Genomic DNA, 25846 nt, shown 5'->3' on the forward strand with positions numbered 1-25846 from the left:
TGGCAAGCGCAAAGACAAGCAATAGAAATTCTCGTTGTGTGCATGTGGGCATCACCTTCCTGGAAGGTAAGCCCAGCATAGCTTGGCATGGAGGGCAATAAAACATGGCGTAGAATATTGTCAACATACTGCTGTGCTGTAAGGGTGCCGCAGATGACAACCAAAGGTGCCTTGCTCTGATATGAAATGTCACACCAGAACATCACTCCCAGTTGTTGGACCATATGATGGGTGACTGTCAGATTGGTATCTCATCGCTGTCTGAGGCATCACCAAACACATCATTGGCCTGGAATCTCATTGAGTGGAGGAGAACTGCCTTCATTAATTAGTCTCACATAGAACTGAGCACCGATGACCAGTGAAGATGTGTCTGGGGACGCTGCAGACAGTGATGGGATACCAAACTGACTATCACCTGCTGTATGGCCCAACAACAAGGAGTGATGGTCAGGGGTGCCATTTCATTTCTGTGGGACCCTTACAGCATGGCAGTATCTATATCTACATCTACATCTACATGATTACTCTGTAGTTCACATTTAAGTGCTTGGCAGAGGGTTCATCGAACCACAATCATACTATCTCTCTACCATTCCACTCCTGAACAGCGCGCGGGAAAAACGAACACCTAAACCTTTCTGTTCGAGCTCTGATTTCTCTTACTTTATTTTGATGATCATTCCTACCTATGTAGGATGGGCTCAACAAAATATTTTCGCATTCGGAAGAGAAAGTTGGTGACTGAAATTTCGTAAATAGATCTCGCCGCGACGAAAAACGTCTTTGCTTTAATGACTTCGATCCCAACTCGCGTATCATATCTGCCACACTCTCTCCCCTATTACGTGATAATACAAACCAAGCTGCCATTTTTTGCACCCTTTCGATGGCCTCCGTCAGTCCCACCTGGTGAGGATCCCACACCGCGCAGCAATATTCTAACAGAGGACGAACGAGTGTAGTGTAAGCTGTCTCTTTAGTGGACTTGTTGCATCTTCTAAGTGTCCTGCCAATGAAACGCAACATTTGGCTCGCCTTCCCCACAATATTATCTATGTGGTCTTTCCAACTGAAGTTGTTCGTAATTTTAACACCCAGGTACTTAGTTGAATTGACAGCCTTGAGAATTGTACTATTTATGGAATAATCGAATTGCAACGGATTTCTTTTGGAACTCATGTGGATCACCTCACACTTTTCGTTATTTAGCGCCAACTGCCACCTGCCATACCATACAGCAATCTTTTCTAAATCGCTTTGCAGCTGATACTGGTCTTCGGATGACCTTACTAGACGGTAAATTACAGCATCATCTGCGAACAACCTAAGTGAACTGCTCAGATTGTCACCCAGGTCATTTATATAGATCAGGAACAGCAGAGGTCCCAGGACGCTTCCCTGGGGAACACCTGATATCACTTCAGTTTTACTCGATGATTTGCCGTCTATTACTACGAACTGCGACCTTCCTGACAGGAAATCACGAATCCAGTCGCACAACTGAGACGATACCCCATAGGCCCACAGCTTGATTAGAAGTCGCTTGTGAGGAACGGTGTCAAAAGCTTTCCAGAAATCTAGAAATACGGAATCAACTTGAGATCCCCTGTCGATAGCGGCTTGCGAATAAAGAGCTAGCTGCGTTGCACAAGAATGATGTTTCCTGAAACCATGCTGATAGCGTATCAATAGATCGTTCCCTTCGAGGTGATGATATAGGTCTGTAGTTCGATGGATTACTCCTACTACCCATCTTAAACACTGGTGCGACCTGTAGGTACAGATCTATCGGTGAGCGAGCGGTTGTATATGATTGCTAAGTAGGGAGCTATTTTATCAGCGTAATCTGAAAGGAACCTAATTGGTATACAATCTGGACCTGAAGACTTGCCCGTATCAAGCGATTTGAGTTGCTTCGCAACCCCTAAGGTATCTACTTCTAAGAAACTCATGTCAGCAGCTGTTCGTGTTTCAAATTCTGGAATATTCCATTCGTCTTCCCTGGTGAAAGAATTTCGAAAAACTGCGTTCAATAACTCCGCTTTAGCAGCACAGTCGTCGGTAACAGTACCATCGGCACTGCGCAGTGAAGGTATTGACTGCGTCTTGCCACTTGTGTATTTTACATACGACCAGAATTTCTTCGGATTTTCTACCAAATTTCGAGATAATGTTTCGTTGTGGAACCTATTAAAGGCATCTCGCATTGAAGTCCGTGCCATATTTCGCGCGTCTGTAAATTCTTCGGGATTTCGCGTTCTTCTGAACTTCGCATGCTTTTTCCGTTTGGACCTGTTTTGTGTACCATGGGGGATCAGTTCCATCTCTTACCAATTTATGAGGTATGAATCTCTCAATTTCTGTTGCTACTATATCTTTGAATTTGAGCCACATCTCGTCTACATTTGCATAGTCAGTTCGGAAGGAATGGAGATTGTCTCTTAGGAAGGCTTCTAGTGACACTTTATCCGCTTTTTTAAACAAAATTATTTTGCGTTTGTTTCTGATGGATTGGGAAGAAACGATATTGAGCCTAGCTACAACGACCTTGTGATCACTAATCCCTGTATCAGTCATGATGCTCTCTATTAGCTCTGGATTGTTTGTGGCTAAGATGTCAAGTGTGTTTTCGCAACCACTTACAATTCGCTTGGGTTCGTGGACTCACTGCTCGAAATAATTTTCGGAGAAAGCATTTAGGACAATCTCGGAAGATGTTTTCTGCCTACCACCGGTTTTGAACAAGCATTTTTGCCAACATATCGAGGGAAGGCTGAAGTCCCCACCAACTATAACTGTGTGAGTGGGGTATTTATTTGTTACGAGACTCAAATTTTCTCTGAACTGTTCAGCAACTATATTATCGGAGTCTGGGGGTCGGTAGAAGGAGCCAATTATTAACTTAGTTCCATACCATACCAATTCTCAGGCCGGCCTGTGTGGCCGAGCGGTTCTAGGCGCTTCAGTCTGGAACCGCGCGATCGCTACGGTCGCAAGTTCGAATCCTGCCTCGGGCATGGATGTGTGTGATGTCCTTAGGTTAGTTTGGTTTAAGTAGTTCTAAGTTCTAGGGGACTGATGACCTCAGCTGTTAAGTCCCATAATGCTCAGAGCCATTTGAACCATTTGAACCAATTCGCACGGAGTATCTACTTCGACTTCACTACAAGATAAACCACTACTGACAGACACAAACACTCCACCACCAATTCTGCCTAATCTATCTTTCCTGAACACCGTCTGAGACTTCGTAAGAATTTCTGCACAACTTATTTCAGGCTTTAGCCAGCTTTCTGTACCTATAACGATTTCAGCTTCTGTGCTTTCTATTAGCGCTTGAAACTCAGGGACTTTCCCAGCACAACTACAACAGTTTACAACTACAATTCCGACTGTTCCTTGATCCAAGCATGTCCTGTATTTGCCATGCACTCTTTGAGATTGCAGCCCACCCCGTACTTTCCCGAGGACTTCTGACCTAAAAAAACCGCCCAGTCCACGCCACACAGCCCCCGCTACCCGTGTATCCGCCAGCTGAGTGTAGTGAACTCCTGACCTATTCAGTGGAACCCGAAACCCCACCACCCTATGGCGCAAGTCAAGGAATCTGCAGCCAACACGGTCGCAAAACCGTCTGAGCCTCAGATTCAGACCCTCCACCCGGCTCTGCACCAAAGGTCCGCAGTCGGTTCTGTCAACGATGCTGCAGATGGTGAGCTCTGCCTTCATCTCGTAAGCAAGACCGGCAGCCTTCACCAAATCAGATAGCCTATGGAATCCAGAGAGAATTTCCTCAGATCCAAAGCGACACACGTCATTACTGCCGACATGTGCCACCACCTGCAGCTGGTTGCACCCTGTGCTCTTCATGGCATCCGGAAGGACCCTTTCCACGTCAGGAATGACTCCACCCGGAATGCACACGGAGTGCACACTGGATTTCTTCCCCTCTTTAGCCGCCATATCCCTAAGGGGCCCCATTACGCACCTAACATTGGAGCTTTCAACTACCAATAAGCCCACCCTCTGTGATTGCCCGGACCTTGAAGGCTGAGAGTCATCCTCTGAAACAGGGCAGGCAACTGCATCTGGCTCACCCAGATACAGTACCTGAAACCTGTTTGTCAGACACACCAGGGAGGCTTTCTGATCAGCCTCCGGGGACGTCTTTCTCTGCCTGCCACGCCTTGGAACGACCTCCCAGCCGGCCAGTGTGGCCACGCGGTTAAAGGCGCTTCAGTCTGGAACCGCGCGACCGCTACGGTCGCGGGTTCGAATCCTGCCTCGGGCATGGATGTGTGTGATGTCCTTAGGTTAGTTAGGTTTAAGTAGTTTTAAGTTCTATGGGACTGATGACCTCAGATGTTACGTCCCATAGTGCTCAGAGCCATTTGAACCATTTGAACGACCTCCCAATCAACCACAGGCGAGGGCTCAGCCCCACTGTGGGCAGCAACCGGGGCAACCACAGAACCTGAGATTAGACATGACGACGTTTACTACAGCGCGAGGTTTGGTGTTCTCGTAAAGATAAGTTATTTTAGATTATAAAACACATAGATTAGTACTGATTACGTGGTAAATAAGTGTATTAGTGTGCCGTTTAAGTGTACCATTAAAGGTTTCATTTCTCATTACGTAATATAGCAGAAAACGCGAAAAGACCGTACAGTCGTATTTTCTGTTTACGTTCTGCTGCAGCAAATCTATAGAATTTCGTTTAGTTGTTCCTTGCTCTCTCCAGCAATTTAACTTAGCGTACCTCTTCATTATTTAACTAGCATTTCCGGAAAGTAGCGTAAAGTTTAACTTGTTGTTTCAGAAACTTTGCACTTTTGTTTTTGTTTACACACAGTTGCGTATAGGCCAAATTTGTGTAACCATATTTTCGTGTTTATCTGTAATTTAACTGACTTATTCTTAATAAATTATTACGTTTATCATGAGTGAAAAGTGCTTGACTTGCCGTAGAATTGTTAGGTCGGGGCTTTGGTGTGATGGGTGCTGTAGTTTTTTTCCATGTGGGTGACTGTAGTGGCGTGGGAATAGGGGAAGTAAATGAGACTCATCAGTGGTTTTGTAGGATTTGTAGTAGAGATAGGAAGATACTGGAACAGGAGGGGAAAATTGCTGCCCTTCAGGCTGAGTTAGACAAGGCCAGGGGAGATCTTGACAGGTTAAGGAGGGAGAAGGGTAAAGAGAGGTGGGAAGTGGCAACAGGCAACAGGAGGAACAGGCCTAGAACTTTGTCTGACAGCTTTATGGTGAATGTGGAAAATAGATTTGACCTGTTGCTTCAGTTAGAAGCTGGTGAGCCTCAAGCAGTTACAGGTGTAGACAGGGCACAACAAACTTTCAGCAGCAAATTGAAAAGTAAGAATGTAGGGAAATCAGTAAAGAGAAAGAAAGTGTTGTTGTTAGGTAGTTCCCATGGAAGAGGTGTTGGCCAACTCTTGCAGGATGAACTAGGATCAGAATACCAGGTCACCAATTTTTTTAAACCTAGTGCTGGTCTGGAGCAGGTGACAGAGGATTTAGGATCACTTTGCAAAGATTTCACTAAGGAAGACACCGTGGTTATAGTGGGTGGGGCAGGTAACAGTATTGACAGAGATCCTGGGTACAGCATAGAGTGTGACCTGGCGAAGATTGCATCAGCATCGAGGCATACCAGTGTTGAGTTTGTATCTGTTCTTGGGCGCCATGACCGACCTCATTTGAACTCTTCTGTCAAGAGAGTTAATTTGGAGCTGGAACGGCTGCTCATGTCGGGTGCGGGGTCACACATTGGTGTGGTTCATGTTGATTCTGTCAGTAGGTGGGATTATACTAGGCATGGCCTTCACCTCAACAGGAAGGGGAAGGGTAAATTGGCTGGGCAAATAGCAGGAAAGTTAAAGGGGGGAGGCACTGTCATGAGTGGTAAAATACCAGTGGTTATAGGATTCAGAAAAGACCCTTTTTTAGGGTAGGGAGGACAGAAAGAAAACAAATTTTAAGAGAGGTTAGAACTGAGACAAACCTTCAGTTTGAGAAAGAAATCAAAAAACATAATTCCAGCTTATTACATCAACATAAACAGCCATTGGTTAAGAATTTTCAACTGTCAGCAGATATTTTAACTCCATCCAATTTTAAGTCAGTCAATGTGAAATGTCAGCTATCTTTATTGCATCAAAATATTCGAGGACTGAGAAATAAAATTAATGAATTAACTATCTGCATAGATGAATTAGAGTCTTCAAACCCAGCTGACATAATCTGCCTCTCTGAACATCATGTGACCACTGGTATAGAACTTTTAAGTGTTACAGGGTTTAGGTTAGCATCTCACTATTGTAGATCAGAAATGGAGAAAGGAGGAGTTGCCACATTCATCAGGAACTGTCATAAATTTAAGAACATAGACATTCATAAATTTTGCCTAGAACAGCATATGGAAGCATGTGCAACAGAATTAGATTTTCACAAAAAATCTTTCATAATATTAAGTGTATATCGAGCACCTGCAGGTAACTTTAATCTGTTTGTAAACCACCTTGAAGCTGTACTGGCCCATTTAACAACCAAAAACAAAGAAATAGTGGTTGCTGGTGATTTCAATGTAGATTTCCTTAAAGACTCTCCCAATAAGAACCTATTTGAGTTAGTAACACTATCATTCAACTTAATTCCCACAGTAAAGTTCCCCACTAGGATAACCACTTGCTCACAAACAGCCATTGATAATATCTTTATAGAAAAGTCAAATGAACAAAATTATATTACAAAACCAATAGTCAATGGCCTCTCAGACCATGACATGCAGTTCCTTCTGTTAAATGTTAATACTGAACAGGATATAAAATCTGTTAAATCTGAGCTCAAGAGGGTAATCAGGAAGCCAAAAATTGATTATTTTAGGACACTCCTCAGAGACATTCACTGGACTGATGTTTACAGTGCTCATGGCATGAATGAAAAATATAACATTTTTGCTAATAAAGTGCTTACCTTATTTGAACACTGCTTTCCCCCAAAACTTACCAAGGTTAGAGCAAAGTCTACAAAGAAGCCATGGATTACTCGAGGAATAGGGGTATCTTGTAAAACAAAAAGAAAACTGTATCTGTCAATCCGAAACATTTCCAATGTTGATGCTATAGCACATTATAAGAAATACTGCAAAATATTAAAGACTGTAATACGGATGTCAAAGCAAATATATTACAAGGAAAAGATAGTCATATCAGATAACAAAATAAAGACAATATGGGATATAGTGAAGGAGGAGACCGGTAGAACCAGACATGAAGAGGAACAAATAGCATTAAGAGTAAATGATGCATTGGTGACAGATGTGTATAGTGTTGCAGAACTTTTTAACAAACATTTTATAACTGTTACTGAAAAGATGGGGTTGTCAGGTTCGGTAGATGCTGCTATGGATTACCTTAGACCAGACATTTCAAGTAACTTCCATAATATGAATTTGACCCTCACTACCCCAACAGAAATAATGTCCATCATAAAATCTTTAAAATCAAAAACAGCTAGTGGGTATGATGAAATATCAACAAAGTTAATTAAAGAATGTGATTCTGAGCTAAGTAACATATTAAGCTATCTGTGTAACCAGTCGTTTATCAGTGGAATATTTCCCGAATGGCTGAAATATGCTGAAGTTAAGCCACTGTTTAAGAAGGGAGATAAAGAAATAGCATCAAATTTCCGTCCAATTTCACTGTTGCCAGCATTCTCAAAAATTTTCGAAAAAGTAATGTACAGTCGTCTTTATAACCATCTTATCTCAAATAACATACTGTCAAAGTCACAGTTTGGATTTCTAAAAGGTTCTGATATTGAGAAGGCTATCTACACTTACAGTGAAAATGTACTTAATTCATTAGACAAAAAATTGCAGGCAACTGGTATATTTTGTGATCTGTCAAAGGCATTTGACTGTGTAAATCACAATATCCTTTTAAGTAAACTAGAATATTATAGTGTAACAGGAAATGCTGCAAAATGGTTCAAATCTTATATCTCTGGCAGGAAACAAAGGGTGTTATTAGGAAAGAGACATGTATCAAGCTATCAGGCATCATCCAACTGGGAACTAATTACATGTGGGGTCCCACAAGGTTCCATTTTGGGGCCCTTACTTATTCTTGTGTATATCAATGACCTTTCATCAGTAACATTACCAGATGCCAAGTTTGTTTTGTTTGCTGATGATACAAACATTGCAATAAATAGCAAATCAAGTGTAGTCTTAGAAAGATCAGCCAATAAAATATTTGTAGACATTAATCACTGGTTCCTAGCCAATTCTTTGTCACTAAACTTTGAAAAAACACACTACATGCAGTTCAGAACTTGTAAGGGGTGTCCCAAGAGTATATGTCTAACATATGATGACAAGAAGATAGAAGAAGTGGACGGTGTTAAAATCTTGGGATTACAGCTTGATAATAAATTCAACTGGGAGGAGCACACCACAGAACTGCTGAAGCGTCTTAACAAATCTCTGTTTGCAATGCGAATTTTGTCAGACATAGGGGATATAAAAATGAAAAAGCTGGCATACTATGCTTACTTTCATTCCATAATGTCATATGGGATTATTTTCTGGGGTAATTCATCAAGCCAAGCTAAAGTTTTCCGGGCACAAAAACGTGCAGTAAGAATTATATGTGGTGTGAACTCAAGAACATCCTGCAGAAGCCTGTTTAGGGAACTAGGGATACTAACTACAGCTTCCCAATATATTTATTCCTTAATGAAATTTGTCATTAAAAATATATCACTTTTTCAAACCAACAGCTCAATTCATGGAATCAATACTAGAAATAAGAATAATCTTCACAAGGATTTAAAGTCACTTAGTCTTGTACAAAAAGGTGTGCATTATTCAGGAACACACATTTTCAATAACTTGCCAGCAGCCATAAAAAGCTTAACAACCAATGAAATTCAGTTTAAGAGAAGCCTAAAGGATTTATTGGTGGCCAACTCCTTCTACTCCATTGATGAATTTCTGAGGAAAACCAACTGATTTGTATATAAGTACAACATAACTTCTGCACAATTTCAGTGCAGTAATGTGTTCACTGAAAATTTGTGTGTGTGTGTGTGTGTGTGTGTGTGTGTGTGTGTAAGTATAATCTAACTTCTGCACCATTTCAGTGCAGTAATGTGTTCATTGTAAATAAGTATTACAGTAGTTGTATTACATGTTTCTTACCTTATAAATAAATATACAACTTTTTTATTTTAAATTCAGTGCAATAGTATTTGTAAAATGACCCTTAGTGTTCATTAAAAAATGACGATCATTCCACTTGGGACCTGTGGAATGGTACATTAGCTTATTTGTTTTAGTTTAAATATTTGTCATGTATTGTTGTTTTTCTGACATGTTCCACATCCTGGAGGACCTCCTCACTACGGATCAATTGGAATGAAAGTAAATCTAATCTAATCTAATCTAAAAGTCCAGAATTTGGCTAAAAGTTTGGCAATGGCACTGTGAGAAATGGGTTGTCTTGTTGTCAGCTATGACCCATCTGCTTTGTTCTCCTGCATTCTTCTTGTATTAAGGACATTTTCGTAACCTGTAAATGAGGAAACAACGTTCAAACGTGACCATGAGATAATTTTAGCTAATATTTAAACGTATGTACTATGTCAGGCATGGCATTTGCACTTTGCACCGTTTCAAACTTTATTTGATGCCACTCTTGCTGCTGAGCGTATCACTGCTGGCACAATCATGTTATAGCTCGAGAATGAATAAAGCTACGTTTAAAATAACATCATTGTTTTTCTGGTGAATTTGTCTATTTGTCTGACATGCCACATGACCTCCTTCCTACTGGAAACTTTCGAGTTGGATCCAAGATGGCAGCTTTCAAGATGGCCGCCATGTTGGTGACATAGGCTTTATGTTTTTACCCTCCCTTCCTCATGTGCAGGGACTTTGTTTTACCGTTCGCTTCTCTGTTTGGATTTTATGAGGGTGTTTCCGGACATTTGGACCAGTTGTACCTGCATTAATCTAGGATTGGTTCTTATTCCACTCTTGTTATATGGCGCAAATAACTGCCTTCCTCTATCGCAAATTGACATTTCTAAGTACTTAGTGTCAATTGAATTGAATTGAGTTGTTCTTAACGAAAGTGAGACGCCTTGCTGATTAACAAACAAAAGTAAATAAACAAATAAAAGGCTTAGAACCTGCCAGCAGTAAATCCAATAACACATGTATTCAAGAGGTTTCATTAAGGTTCCTCACCAAAATAAGTTTATTTTTAGGAACCGTGGAAATTAATTTCAAGGATTGATCTTTAGTTTGAAAGGATGGGTAAGTATTGTAGCAGTTGAACTAAAGCAGCAGCTCATTATATTTACAGTTGGTAATATTCATTGGAATTTTGGAAACTATTGCTGCCTACTCTTTCTCTGAAAGTAAGAACCTGCCAACTTCGTACTCATTATTTACTTTTGTATTAAGAAAATAACTTCATGATATGCTATCCCAACAGTAAATAAGTGTGCTGGTTGTGTGGAAAATTTTCTAATTTGTGCGAAAAAGTAAAATCATTGCGAGAGAAATAAATTTCTTCCTTTGCACTTAAAAGTAGTAACTGAAACAAGGAGAAAAAGCAGCAGCGTGAACATTTCTGTGCTGGTACTGGAATACACCTCATCTGTATAAGTAATTTAAGATGCTCCTGTGAGAAAAAGAAGTCTCCTAAAATGACAAGCTTTAAATTTTCCTCTATACTTTTTCGACAGCTTCACTGAGTTACCTCTTAATTCTTTTTTCAAATATGCTACTCCCTTGTACGCTTTTTATTATGAGTGGTAGTTTGTTTTTCCAGATGATATACTGGATTTGAACGTTTATTCACATGTGTATGTAGCATGCTTAATTTGTAAATTATTGGCTATGGCAGCTCACTCCTAAGAGACAGTGCTCTTCTGTGTATGTAACATTGAATATTACAGAACATACTTCTATAAATTATCAAGAATGTCGAGAATTTTTAGAAATGTGAAGGCGAATTAAATATTTTTTTTAAAGTAGCAGGTCTCGAACTAACTGCTTCAGTCTGTAATTCCACGCCTGTATCCAATACAACTCGATGATCTTCTAAAACATATAACTCTGTCCTTTCAGTGGCACCTGCTAGAAGCTTTCGTCCGTGATATGACGAGACCTGAATTTAATTATAAGAAATTGTACCAAGAACGACATGTGCTGTTGTCTTGAAACGGCATACTTTCGTAATATGCAACATATGCAATCAACCAAATACGAACATTCCTTTACCACAAATATGACATTTCTCGTCATCTTATACCAACATGTTGCACGAAACCCGACGCTTTTTCGACAGATCCTAAGTGTGCTGGTATTTTGAAACAGTACATATTCATAGGACATCAGTTATAATATAAACCCACCAAATTTGAGCTTCAATCAAGAACGACGAAATCCAGTACAATGCCTCCTAAGTTATCACTAAATTTGATAGCTCGCTCTTGTCGTCTTCAATGCAGCGTGTGATGTCATGTTCGTTTCAGGTGTTGAACTGAGTGTTACCCATAGTCGCCAAGCACTAGTGTCGCCCTTTGCAGCACCCGTGGATGCCACTCCGGACAACCATCATTCGCAGTGGCCATATGATACGGAAGGCAGTCGTGTATTTACATTGTTATCGTCCCATCGTAACACACCACTGGTTCACGATCTCTGTTTCGCTACAATTCTAGTTCTCTCCCTATGGATTACTCTTTGAACTTAGCATATTAGTCATACCATCTCCACTTATCCATTTCCTCATTGTTCCGTCTTGTCTGTTCACTTTCTGTGGTCCATTGTTTGGCAGCCCAGTTTGGTCAGCACGTTCTGATCAGATTCTCATATTACCCCCGATATTCTGTCTTACCTCTGTCACAATGGCTGGAGACGAGGCTTGTACAAGACGAGGTTCGTACAGTTCTGGAACAACAACATAACAGCTGCAACAGCACCAACAGTTCCAGCAGCAACAGTATAGGCATCGAAATAGGTTGCTTCACCAATAAATTCAGCTTCTGAGGGATCAACTGCAGATACAGGGTACCCACCCAATACAAGCTGTGGGAATGTCTCGGCGAGAGACCCACCCACACACGTTCCTGCCCTCTAATCATGCCAGAGAGGATTTCGACAGGTATTTACAGTCCCTAAAGCTACACTTTATAGCTTTCAGGTCATTGATGATGGTCTCCAGCGGTCGCTCTTTCGAAGTACAGTACTAGTCACAAAGATGCGCATGTGGTCGCATCACAGTTCGAATTTTGTCAACACCAAAAATTGGCTGGTCAGTCGTAACGCTCCTCAGTGACCTGCAACAGTTAAGTCGCTTATGCGATTTCACTTGCGCGAACTCTGAATGAACGACATCACATGACGACTCCTTATTCTGACATAGAAATGCAGTTGGCTCTCGACACCGAAGTACACACATCAACGATGGGACTAGACAACCCATCGGTTTTTTTTTTTTTTTTTTTTTTTTTTTTTTTTTTTTTTTTTTTTTTTGGCAATAGCTCACTATAACGAGCTCACACATGCAGCAAATGAGCATTCATGATCTGACCACAAGAAGTAGTAGTGGTCAAGGTAGCACAGCGCTCCCTATTAACGCGAAATATCCGCATACCTGTTCCAAGATGATAGTGCCGGGATTCAGCAATATCAAATATGTCAATGGTTTGTTAATAGACAGTCGTATTCCATTGGTGTATGGGGTAGGGGTTATCATGAGGCCTAGATTGCTTCTCAGCACAATCATGTGCAGTATGTCCAGACAGCTGTGTACATTGCATCCATTAAAGGAAAAGATAGTCATCTGCAAAACAATGTGTCACAAATCATCACTACATCGAATCCATTTCAGTGCATTCTTCAATGGACAGTGCATTAATTTCAGGCAATAGCTCTTCCACGCCATCTTTCAGTGAACAAGCTATTTGTAAACCTCATCACTGGGAACAAATCCGTCTGTTTCTAACTGGACTCAGGTGTGTCAGTTTTCTTGCTAAAACTCCAAATGTGTGCATGTTGAGGTCCTCCAGAACTAGCACCTTCCTTCCATAATATGACTAAATATAAGGACCGTTCAGTCCCTCTGTGGGGTCAGTTCATACAAGAAGATGTAGCTGAATATATAGAAGGACACACAGCCGATTACGTTATTTGTTCTCAACAGTCACTCAACTGGGAACATTTTCTGTCTGGATGACTCTTTTTGTTTGAACTGTTGTGCAGTATTCGCTCCTGTATACGAATCTGGCCTGGTGTGCAACACACATTTCCATTCTCATATCTCCCTGCGCCTCGATTATCTTGTTTTTTGCCGAGTGTAGATCATTCTGGTCTCCTTATGGGCAGCCATCTACTAGCAGAATGATTGTCTCCTAGGGGCTAACGTGATTGAAACGGTTGTAACAAACGCTTGGGCCACGACCCTGATAGTATTAAAGAAACCAAACGGCTCTCCTTTGTTACATAGGGATTTTAAGTCAACAATTAATGGTGAGACATGAGTAGAAACCTGTCCTATAACACACCCAGAAGAGTTTCTCATAAACTTTGTCAGATGAGAATACTTTCTAAGATAGATAACGCAGATGCATACTTGTAAGAGCCATTAGATGAAGAGGCACAAACAAGCTTGGTTGTAAATACTCTATTCAGCTAGCAGAAATATAAATGCTTACCATCTGGGGTATTTTCCACACGTGCGATCTTCGAGAGGCACCCAGGACATCAAACCATGATCATTCCTACATGCATGAACTATTATGAAGATTGAGTTATCATAGGAGCTATGTGACAGGACCACCAGCAAAATCTTTGTATACTGTTTGCTACATCATGTGATGCAGGAGCAGATGATATTTGGAGCTACTCCTCCACTTTTTATCAAACATTTTAGCTGTTTATGATAAGTGGGGCTGTTCCAAATATCATCTACTATTAGAAAGAAAATTCCACCGAATCACATCAACAAATGTGACTGAAAAAAACAGTTAAATTATAAATTTAGCCAAATATGAAATATGAAAATCAGAAAATTATAAATTTTAATCAAAAGTGAAGATGACTATTATAAATTTTTAATGGAGTTGAAAATCCCACACATTAAAAAAATTTGAAAAATGTCAACTCTAAAAACAAACACCCAAAGAAAATAAACCGTTTTTTCCATTTTGTAAAATATTTAGTAGATAACTTTTTTAGCTTAGAAAATAGCCCCTCAAATCTAGTATTGAAATATTCCAACAGATATGGAAATAAACTCGTTTGTTATTTTTAAAGTCTAATAAACTTTTATATTATGAATTAGAACATAAAATATGACTAATGTGTGGGATGAATTTAAATGTGGCAAGAAATATTTTCTTGAAAGAAATAATAAATCAAGAGAGAAGGAAACAAGCTGAATGTAATATTTACTGTTGTTATTTTAACTCATCTTTCATTATAGGACATACTGGTGGTATTGAGTTTTTAAAATATAGTTATGGAGAAGAAGAACACAAATTTCATAATGATGTTGATGCATATACATATATTTGGTAAGAATGCCTATAAATAAATTGCAAATGATTATTATAAGCTAATAAATGTAAATATTTTTAGACAAATTAAAATTTAACTCTCTCTTATCTAAGACTGCGAGAAGTATAGTGGAGAACTAGGAATTTTACAATTTAACAAAAAGTTAAAAGATTACGTGATGTTTGAAACTTTCCCGGCGTACTGATTGTTCCATAAAAACACGGAAGAACTGCCATAAGTCAGTAATATCTTGCCACGATATTTCGGCACAAAGTCTTTTGGCCATCTTCAGGTGAGTACATCTGTAACAGTACTGGCGAATACGCGCTGAGCTCTGCTATTTAAAGCCAAAGAGGGCTGCATTGCGCACGCGCTGCACATGTACTGTTTAGCGTGTGCATTCACAACTCCGTGCGCTGCGCCTGGCGCCCTCCACGCGTATTCGCCAGTACTTTTACAGCTTTACTCACCCGAAGATGGCCAAAAGACTTTGTGCCGAAATATCATGGCAAGATGTTTCTGACTTACGGCAGTTCTCCCATGTTTTTATGGAACACTTAAAAGATTATATTTACATGTATATGTTATTTTACAAAGTTTATTACTCAATAACCCAAACACTATGGTCAGCATTATAAGTTAATTTTTTTCCAGAAAAAGTTTAATGAACTATAGTATACTCAGGAATTGTCATTCAAAGTAACACATAAAACAAAGTACTTTTTTGAGTTGCTACAATATTTTTTCTTCTTGTCATATTTATGACGTAAGTAGGACGATTTACACTAAAGTCATATGGGTTCATATCAATATCTCCTTTTGATTTTGTTACTCGTTTAAAATCATGAAATGAATCAAAAGCATTTACACAGATACATGATGGGCCTCAGTGCTACATCTCCTAACGGTAAAATTTTATTTTTCCATTTTTAAATAAACATTCTGTAATTTAACATTATCAAATAATTAAGAATCCGGCAGCAGACTGCTTTTGATTTACTTGAGAATAAAAAAATAAAGCAAGGCTTATAAAACAATGCTGATTATAATGTCTTGTTATGTCTAACTCAAAATTATTTGTAATACTCAACCTGCAAATTCTATAGTTTATACTTCATAGAAAGATATTTGTATTTTACGATTTTATAAACTTTCTTCCTTTAATTTAAGTTCATATTCAGGTTCATATTTAACAATAGGAAGTCAAATTTCCATATTTTCAACAATAATTTTAACTTCTTTTCCTGAAGTATCTTTTATTTCAATACAAGCTTCATTATAATCAGCCCATTTCAATACAAAATCTTCAGGTCTTGAAGACCATGTAAAAATATAGTTAAATCTCCTTCCCACACTAATTGTTTATAATTCTTAAAAGAATCCTAACATTTGTAAAACATAAAGTACTTTATTTTTTAGTTTACCATTATTGAATATATGTCCTTCCATATAAATTTTATCAGAAAGAGAGAAGATACACTTAATAAAACTTATGAAGAAATAAAAGGATATTCTATTTTTGCCTTTTTTATAGTTACAAAATAAAATGATTTCACAACATAGTTAGCAATAGATCTCCATCATATGTAGGGTAATCTGAACCATCAGCTCGAATAATATTATAGCTCATATACAGGAGAGACTGATATGCATGAACCCAGCCATCACCAATATTGATATTAACTTCAATTTTTTCTTAGAAATGTTTACATTATTTTTACTTTTCTCTTTTGCTGGAAAAGAATAACTGAAAGCTCTCACTCTTAGTCATTTGTAGTAACGAAAATTAATAGAGATGAAACATTTTTAAATTTATTTCTAAATTAACATTTACAACAGCACCATCAAAAGATATAAAATTATAATTTTCATCAGTATATTAATTTTAAACACTGAATTCTTATATCATGAACTGGAACACTTAAAGAATATTTTGGTTCATAAATTATAGGGGCACCTAATTCTAAATTAGGTTTGAAAGAAGCAATAATATTAGTTTCTTGATGAGAATATTTATCCTTTATGGCAAATATCCCAGCAGTTAAATTAAAATGTATATTTATTAATTCTAATGGAATAAATTTTGACAAATTATTGGCATTAGTTTATTTTCTTACCTTCAATAATTTGTTTATAGAAGTGTAAAACTTCTCCAGTACTATATTTTATATCCATATATAATTTAACATTGCTCGCAATGGTAACTTATTTTGAAATTTTAACTTCTTTAATAAATATATATCAGTTTTGAAAAATATATTTCTCTAAATTTTTTAATCTATTTTGACCAGTAGGAATTATTGTTGTTTCTCTATCAGAATACAATTTATTAGTTTTGAAGCAATATTTTGGTCAAAAAGTTTTATATAAACCAACTACTGTAGCATTTCTATAACCATATCTTTTTGACAATTGATGAATTACTTTGTAATCGAAATAGCTATCAGCCCATGTAATATTAATGAAAGCTTATTTAATATTAATGAAAATATTGGGAAACAAAAGCACAAAAGCCAGAAGAGAAATTAAAAAATAAGCATGCAAGCTCTTGCCTAATTCTATTCGATGTTCTATAATAGGACCCAGTCAATTTGGTGATACAACATTAATGGTTGAAAATTGTATTTTAGCTCCGTGTTGGTTAAACTAGGATAAAATTAATCATTTACATACTTATTGTAAATGTTTAAATTAAACAAAATATCAGGACTTTATGAAAACATGTAAAAAAAGTTAGTCTTCGGATTTATTACGTTTATTGACAAAAATGATGAAATTACACAATTAGATGAATTTAGTTGCTATATTTGATGATTTTCAGTTTGAAAAATCAAGACATAGTTAAAGAACATTTTACTAGAGGTAGACATAAAGAAATGGATTGTTTTTATTCAGCTTTTTGCATTTTCCAAAGATGCCAAAACAGTTACTTACAAATCATCGAAATTGTTTGGTGTTTTTAGTCAAGAATTACAAATATAAACCATATATACCACAAGTTTGTTGATATTGATTTTCCACTTGATTAATTTAAAGAAGTGTGTAGTAAATCTTGCATAAATTCTGATTTATTACTAAGAAACATTATTGAAGGTAAACATAGAAATAAAATTACAGACTTTTTAAAAGTATGCAACATACAGTAATAAATATAAGAACATAAAATATAGAACCAAAAATATAAAATACAAAATGCTAAAAATAAATAATCAATGTTTTTGTCTTTATTGAATGTTTGCAAAATATGACCCTGAAGTTGTTAAAAAAGCTAAACAAAACAGAAAGACAAAGGAGAGACTAAAGGAATAACATAAAAACCGTTGGAAACAACCTAAATAGTGTATGAAAAATATAAAAAAATAAACCTGTTCCTGATGCATTAGAAAAAGTTAAGGAAGGAAGTCAAGCAGGTGAAGATGTTTTAAGAGCTATAGAAGAAAATAGAGATGTAGAAAAACAAATGATTCCTTATAAAAATCTTAAATATTTAGAATAACTTGATGATATACCACCAGTTAGACTATATGATTGTACATTAATTGTATTAAACATACAAGATTACGTTAAATGAATGGGAAGAAGATGCCAAAAATAGAAAAAAGTTAAAAGATGTAGAACAAGTAAATGTTAAAGAAATAAACATTAGTAAAAGAATACTGGAATTTATCAATCGTAGTGAAGATGAAGTGTTTGGGTTAATACCTGTCGATACATTTAAAATTGTTAGTAAATTACCAGTAAAATTTGATGGAAATAAATAAACAGTTGGAGAAGGAATAGGTGAGGGTACAGATGGTTTAACAGATCTCTTAAATAAAAATGATCAATGGATGATTAGGGTACAAAACTTAATGGTACTGATTTATCAGTTATGCATATATGAATCGGTGATTCGTGAAAAGGCTCTTGTCACAAAATGGAAAACTGTTGGGAAATTAAAAAAACTGTTTATTTTCCTAATATTACTAAATACAACAGATTTTTATTCTAGTTATTTTGATTCTACTAACTGCTAAAAATAACTATGATTAAAAATAATTATGTTGCTTATGTTGCATGATAGTGCCTATCAACATTGTCTAGCAAGAGTCCCTTCATAATTAAAGGGCTGATAAAAGCTCATTCATAGAGACAAAAGTAAAAAAAAAATGCAATGATTGACTGAGACATTATGAAGGCGATTTATCTTACATTAAACATTGGATACACAACTGAGATTGGCTATAACAGATACATGAGAACGGATTTTTAACAAACTCAAATTAACATTAAAGTCTCATATCATTAAATTTCACAGTTCTTTTTCAACTATAGGCCACTGAATCACCTCATCATAAAAGAAGCCATGTCCCTTAGGAACTGAACAAGCTTCTTCTTATCATCTATTTTCTTTTGAGGAATAGATACATGACTCAGGAAGCATTAACTTTCAATTTCTTTATTATAATAAGCTAACCTCTCTGCGTAATGTCAGCACCAACACAAACAAGGAAGGAGAGAATTTGCAATGGCCAGTGGCAGGAATCCAAAATGATCTATACACAACACTTGCAGATTAATCGATCACTTTATTTCTAAAATGGAAAGAAACATCACTTAAATTCTCATTATGGGGTTGCTTGATGTGCTTCTTGTGCCTTCTACAGGCAATGACTTTTACACACTATTACTACTCGCAGAATGCAGGCTAGGTATCATCCTCCTGTTACTCAGTACTGGTGCTCTCAAAGTCTCAGACTGAACTGGCTTGACCAGCGATGGGCGGCTGGTTAAGTCAGCATTGACAGGGGGCACTGAACTGTGTCTTCCTAGGGGTGTGGCACTGCCCACTCTTTCTATTGTGTGGAGGTCAGTGCCTTCTTGATACGGTTTCTTGGCGCTGTGCTGGTTGGTGTGCAGTCAATGCCTTAAGACTGCACCCCCCCCCCCCACCCACCCAAAATGCCGCACAGTTGTGTAGGGAGGCGTCTTTCGACAATTAGGGTGGGGAGCCGGGTGGGAGGCAGGAGGCTGGGTGGTGTGAGGAGCTAGGAGCCGCAACTGAGACCGACAACGAGCCCCCAGCCGCGCCCTGACATCTGTCCTGTACTCCAAGGAGAATGTCGGTCAGATAACCCATGAAAAGGCGAACACCCACTTCCTGATACAGTCTCACAAAAAACAGAGAGGTTGGCAATGACGACGATGACCATGGTGCTGTGTCCACGGCAGGCGCTGGGACAAGCGCTGGCAAGTTGAGTTGCTGTGGCTGTGAAGGCGACGGGTCCAGCTCCATTGGCTGTGCAGATGGTGCCAAGAGGCACCCGGGGGCGGCCTTGCTGGCCACAAGATCGCGGTAGAAAGCGAATTGGAATACATAAAATCTGCAGAAGAATCTCACAATCGACATGCACGAATCTGGTTCTGATAGTGGCGCAGCATCCCAGCCCAAATTTCGAAGAATTGTTCCTCTGGTATTACCAAAAACTATGAAAAAATAGAACTATTAGGCAAAAAGCGATATTTGCGGAGCTTGGGAGGCGCCATGTGCTGGGGAGTGTGCAGCAACTGGAGCAATGTGCAGTAGCGCTGGCCATGTAGAAGCTCCGCCGGTGATGGACCATTGCAGGAGTGGGAGCGATATATTGCAAAGAAGATCAGCAGTGCTTGCTCCCATTTCTGGTAGATATGTACTTTGTTCACACACACAAATTATTCAGCTGCTCCATTCGACTCGCGGGGTGTAATCGGAACTAACTATTTGTAGTATTGTTCCCAGAATCGATCGCGGTTCTCTGGTGTGGACCCGAATAGAAGGCTTAAACCAGAGGCTCAGACGATTCTGCGGAGGTCTGGGGTGCAAATTTCTCGACCTCCGCTATCGGGTGGAGAAATGTAGGGTCCCCCTGAATAGGTTAGGCGTGCACTACCCGCCGGAAGCGGCTACAAGGGTAGCGGAGTACGTGTGGAGTGCACATGTGGGTTTTTTAGGTTAGAGAATTCCCTCCCTAGGCCCGACAAGACGCCTCCTGAGACGCAGCAAGGTAGGAGTAGGCAAAATGCAACAGGGAATGAGAATATTAATGTGATAATAGTAAACTGCAGGAGCGTCTATAGAAAGGTCCCAGAACTGCTCTCATTAATAAACGGTCACAATGCCCATATAGTACTAGGGACAGAAAGTTGGCTGAAACCAGACGTAAACAGTGATGAAATCCTAAACTCAGATTGGAATGTATACAGCAGAGACAGGCTGGACAGTGAAGGGGGAAGCGTGTTTGTAGCGATACGAAGTGTTATAGTATCGAAGGAAATTGACGGAGATCCGAAATGTGAAATAATTTGGGTGAATGTCACGGTTAAAGCAGGCTCAGACATGGTAATTGGATGTCTCTATAGGCCCCCTGGCTCAGCAGCTGTTGTGGCTGAGCACCTGAAGGATAATTTGGAAAATATTCCGAGTGGATTTCCCCACCATGCTATAGTTCTGGGTGGAGATTTTAATTTGCTGGATATAGACTAGGAGACTCAAACGTTCATAACGGGTGGCAGGGACAAAGAATCCAGTGAAATTTTTTTAAGTGCGTTATCTGAAAACTACCTTGAGCAGTTAAACAGAGAACCGACTCGTGGCGATAACATATTAGACCTTCTGGTGACAAACAGACCCGAACTATTTGAAACAGTTAACGCAGAACAGGGAATCAGCGATCATAAAGCGGTTACAGCATCGATGATTTCAGCCGTAAATAGAAATATTAAAAAAGGTAGGAAGATTTTTCTGTTTAGCAAAAGTGACAAAAAGCAGATTACAGAGTACCTGACGGCTCAACACAAAAGTTTTGTCTCAAGTACAGATAGTGTTGAAGATCAGTGGACAAAGTTCAAAACCATCGTACAATATGCGTTAGATGAGTATGTGCCAAACAAGACCGTAAGAGATGGAAAAGAGCCACCGTGGTACAACAACCGAGTTAGAAAACTGCTGCGGAAGCAAAGGGAACTTCACAGCAAGCATAAACATGGCCAAAGCCTTGCAGACAAACAAAAATTACGCGAAGTGAAATGTAGTGTGAGGAGGGCTATGCGAGAGGCGTTCAATGAATTCGAAAGTAAAGTTCTATGTACTGACTTGGCAGAAAATCCTAAGAAATTTAGGTCTTATGTCAAAGCGGTAGGTGCATCAAAACAAAATGTCCAGACACTCTGTGACCAAAATGGTACTGAAACAGAGGATGACAGACTAAAGGCCGAAATACTAAATGTCTTTTTCCAAAGCTGTTTCACAGAGGAAGACTCCACTGTAGTTCCTTCTCTAGATTGTCGCGCAGATGACAAAATGGTAGATATCGAAATAGACGACAGAGGGATAGAGAAACAATTAAAATCGCCCAAAAGAGGAAAGGCCGCTGGACCTGATGGGATACCAGTTCGATTTTACACAGAGTACGCGAAGGAACTTGCCCCCCTTCTTGCAGCGGTGTACCGTAGGTCTCTAGAAGAGCGTTGCGTTCCAAAGGATTGGAAAAGAGCACAGATTTTCCCCGTTTTCAAGAAGGGACGTCGAACAGATGTGCAGAACTATAGACCTATATCCCTAACGTCGATCAGTTGTAGAATTTTGGAACACGTATTATGTTCGAGTATAATGACTTTTCTGGAGACTAGAAATCTACTCTGTAGGAATCAGCATGGGTTTCGAAAAAGACGGTCGTGTGAAACCTAGCTCGCGCTATTCGTCCATGAGACTCAGAGGGCCATAGACACGGGTTCCCAGGTAGATGCCGTGTTTCTTGACTTCAGCAAGGCGTTCGATACAGTTCCCCACAGTCGTTTAATGAACAAAGTAAGAACATATGGACTATTAGACCAATTGTGTGATTGGATTGAAGAGTTCCTAGACAACAGAACACAACATGTCATTCTCAATGGAGAGAAGTCCTCCGAAGTAAGAGTGATTTCAGGTGTGCCGCAGGGGAGTGGCATAGGACCGTTGCTATTCACAATATACATAAATGACCTTGTGGATGACATCGGAAGTTCACTGAGGCTTTTTGCAGATGATGCTGTGGTGTATAGAGAGGTTGTAACAATGGAAAATTAAACTGAAATGCAGGAGTATCTGCAGCAAATTGACGCATGGTGCAGGGAATGGCAATTCAATCTCAATGTAGACAAGGGTAATATGCTGCGAATACATAGTAAGATAGATCCCTTATCATTTAGTTACAAAATAGCAGGTCAGCAACTGGAAGCAGTTAATTCCATAAATTATCTGGGAGTACACATTAGGAGTGATTTAAAATGGAATGATCATATAAAGTTGATCGTTGGTAAAGCAGATGCCAGACTGAGTTCATTGGAAGAATCCTAAGGAAATGCAATCCGAAAACAAAGTAAGTAGGTTACAGTACGCTTGTTCGCCCACTGCTTGAATACTGCTCAGCAGTGTGGGATCCCTACCAGATAGGGTCGATAGAAGAGAGAGAGAGAAGATCCAACGGAGAGCAGCGCGCTTCGTTACAGGATCATTTAGTAATCGCGAAAGCGTTACGGAGATGATAAATAAACTCCAGTGGAAAACTCTGCAGGAGAGACGCTCAGTAGCTTGGTACGGGCTCTCGTTAAAGTTTCGAGAACATACCTTCACCGGAGAGTCAAGCAGTATATTCCTCCCTCCTACGTATATCTCGCGAAGAGACCATGAGGATAAAATCAGAGAGATTAGAGCCCACACAGAAGCATACCGACAACCCTTCTTTCCACAAACAATGCGAGACTGGAATAGAAGGAAGAACCGATAGAGGTACTCAAGAATATCCTCCGCCACACACCGTCAGGTGGCTTGCGGAGTATGGATGTAGATGTAGATGTAGATGAAACAGAACACTGGTAACGTGAGTGATACCAAACTGTTCAAAGTCCTGAGCTGTAAACTGTGGTCCATTGTCTGTTATCAACACTTCAGGTTTGCACCTTCCAAACAAACAATAGATGACAAAGCCTGAATGTTACTAAGGGACGTAGTCGAGTTCATGGGAACTGCAAACGGATTTTAGCTAAAAGAGTCCACAACAATTATCCAACCAGTGTTCCAAAAGGGACCAGCACAGTCAAAGAGCACTCATAGCCATGGCGATTGAGACTTTGGCCAAGCTGAAAAGGTTTGCAGCGCGCGATATATTTTCAGCACGAGCATGACACTGTGACATCATCTGTTAAATGTGGGTGCTACAGTGCCAACGCGCTAACTGTTTTGAACGTACAGTTCCACAATATCCTTGGTGAAGCAATTGCAATACATCTTTTTGCAACACTCTAGGAATAAGCACATGCGACTGTCCAGAATCATTTTGCAATAAATTCACACCATGCTGGACGGAGAGGCTGTGCCAACGACTAAAATATCAGGGCATAAAAGAATTCTGAATGTTTTTCACTGAACGAGGCCACACAGTACAGAAGCAGTGCAACAAAAGATTCAAGTAAGGGTCTGCTTCTATGGCCTGTGAAACTGTCCTATAATGCACAGGAAAAGCCTGTGAACGTTGAGTGTCCTGCATGCTGATCTGACAACAAGATGCAGCAGTAGCATTGAATTCAGAATCAGGGCCAACAGAAAAGCGGGAAAGGGCGTCAGCATTTGCCTGCTTCGAAGTAGGCCAGTACAATATTTCGTGCTGATAATGTGACAGTAACAAAGCCCGAAGTTGCATCTTCTAAGCCATGCATAGCGGAATAGGTTTGGACGGATGAAACAAAAACTGAAGTGGCTTGTACTCCATCACTAAGTAAAAGTCCCGACCAAACAGATAATGGTGAAACTTCGTCACGCCATAGGTAATAGCGAGGGCTTCCTTCTCGATTTGGGAATAGTTACACTGAATCTTGGTCAACAACTTGAAATATCTTGGGAGCAAAAGCAATTGGCCTGTCCAATGAACCAAATCTGTGCAATAGCACAGCTCCGATACTATACGAAGATGCATCCACTGCCAAAAACACGGACTTAGCGGGATCGAAATGAACAAGGTATCTGTCACTCAGCAAGGCATTTTTAAGTCTCTGGAATGCATTCTGAGACTCTTTGGTCCAAACAAGAGGCACATTCTACTGGAGCAAACAATGCAACGGAGCCATGATCTGAACTGTGTTGGGTATAAATCGGCTATAATATGTAATCTTTCCGATAACTGACCGCAATTCCATCACATTCCATGAGGCAGGGATATCCCAGATGGCCTGAAAATGTGATTGAAGGGGATGAACACCTTGACTATTAATAACATGGCCTAAGCACTGAATTTCAGTCTGTTCTCAAGCCAACACTTAAAACCTGCAGCTGAAAGTAATTCAAATGGTTCAAATGGCTCTGAGCACTATGGGACTTAACATCTATGGTCATCAGTCCCCTAGAACTTAGAACTACTTAAACCTAACTAACCTAAGGACAGCACACAACACCCAGCCATCACGAGGCAGAGAAAATCCCTGACCCCGCCGGGAATCGAACCCGGGAACCCGGGCGTGGGAAGCGAGAACGCTACCGCACGACCACGAGATGCGGGCTGAAAGTAATTGAAAAAGCTTACAATAGTTACTGATATATTCCTCTGGTGTACGTCCTGATGCCACAATATCGTCCAAGTAATTTGAACAGACTGGAACTTTTACAGTAAGCTGTTCTAAATAGTGTTGAAATATGGCAGGCACGGAAGCACTGCCAAAGGGTAAGCGCAAAAATTTGAATAGCCCTACATTTGTGTTGACCAAAAACACTTTCTGAGACTACTCATCTAGATGAAGTTGCAAATACGAATCGCGTACGCCAATTATTGAAAAATAGTGTAATAGCATGACTGGAGCGGTTGACGTGGTTGGGGTTGTAGGGCGTGGCTGGGTAGAAGAAGGTGGCTGTTTTTAGCAATCTTCCTCTTTATTGTTGGTTCTTCCAACACATTTTCCGGTAGCTCAGCCCCACCGCTCATGTCGTGGTGGAGACGTGCTGTGTGAGCAGCCCGGGGAATGCGACGCCATGCTCGGTCAGCGGCTGTGCAGGCCGTAGGAGGTTAGCAGCACGAGGCCCAGCCTAGCTCGCCTCCTGCAGACGCAGCGGCTCGTGATGACGCCAGGAGTCGCCGGTGCAGCAGCGGGCAACGCCCTCAGCCGGCCGGTCATTGCGGACAGCGCCACTGATGACGACGACGTAACAGCGACCGAACGCCCAACCAGTCGAACCGATGCCAATGCCCACCTCTGATGCCC

Source organism: Schistocerca piceifrons, chromosome X, assembly GCF_021461385.2.
Source record: "Schistocerca piceifrons isolate TAMUIC-IGC-003096 chromosome X, iqSchPice1.1, whole genome shotgun sequence".
Lineage (NCBI taxonomy): Eukaryota > Metazoa > Arthropoda > Insecta > Orthoptera > Acrididae > Schistocerca > Schistocerca piceifrons.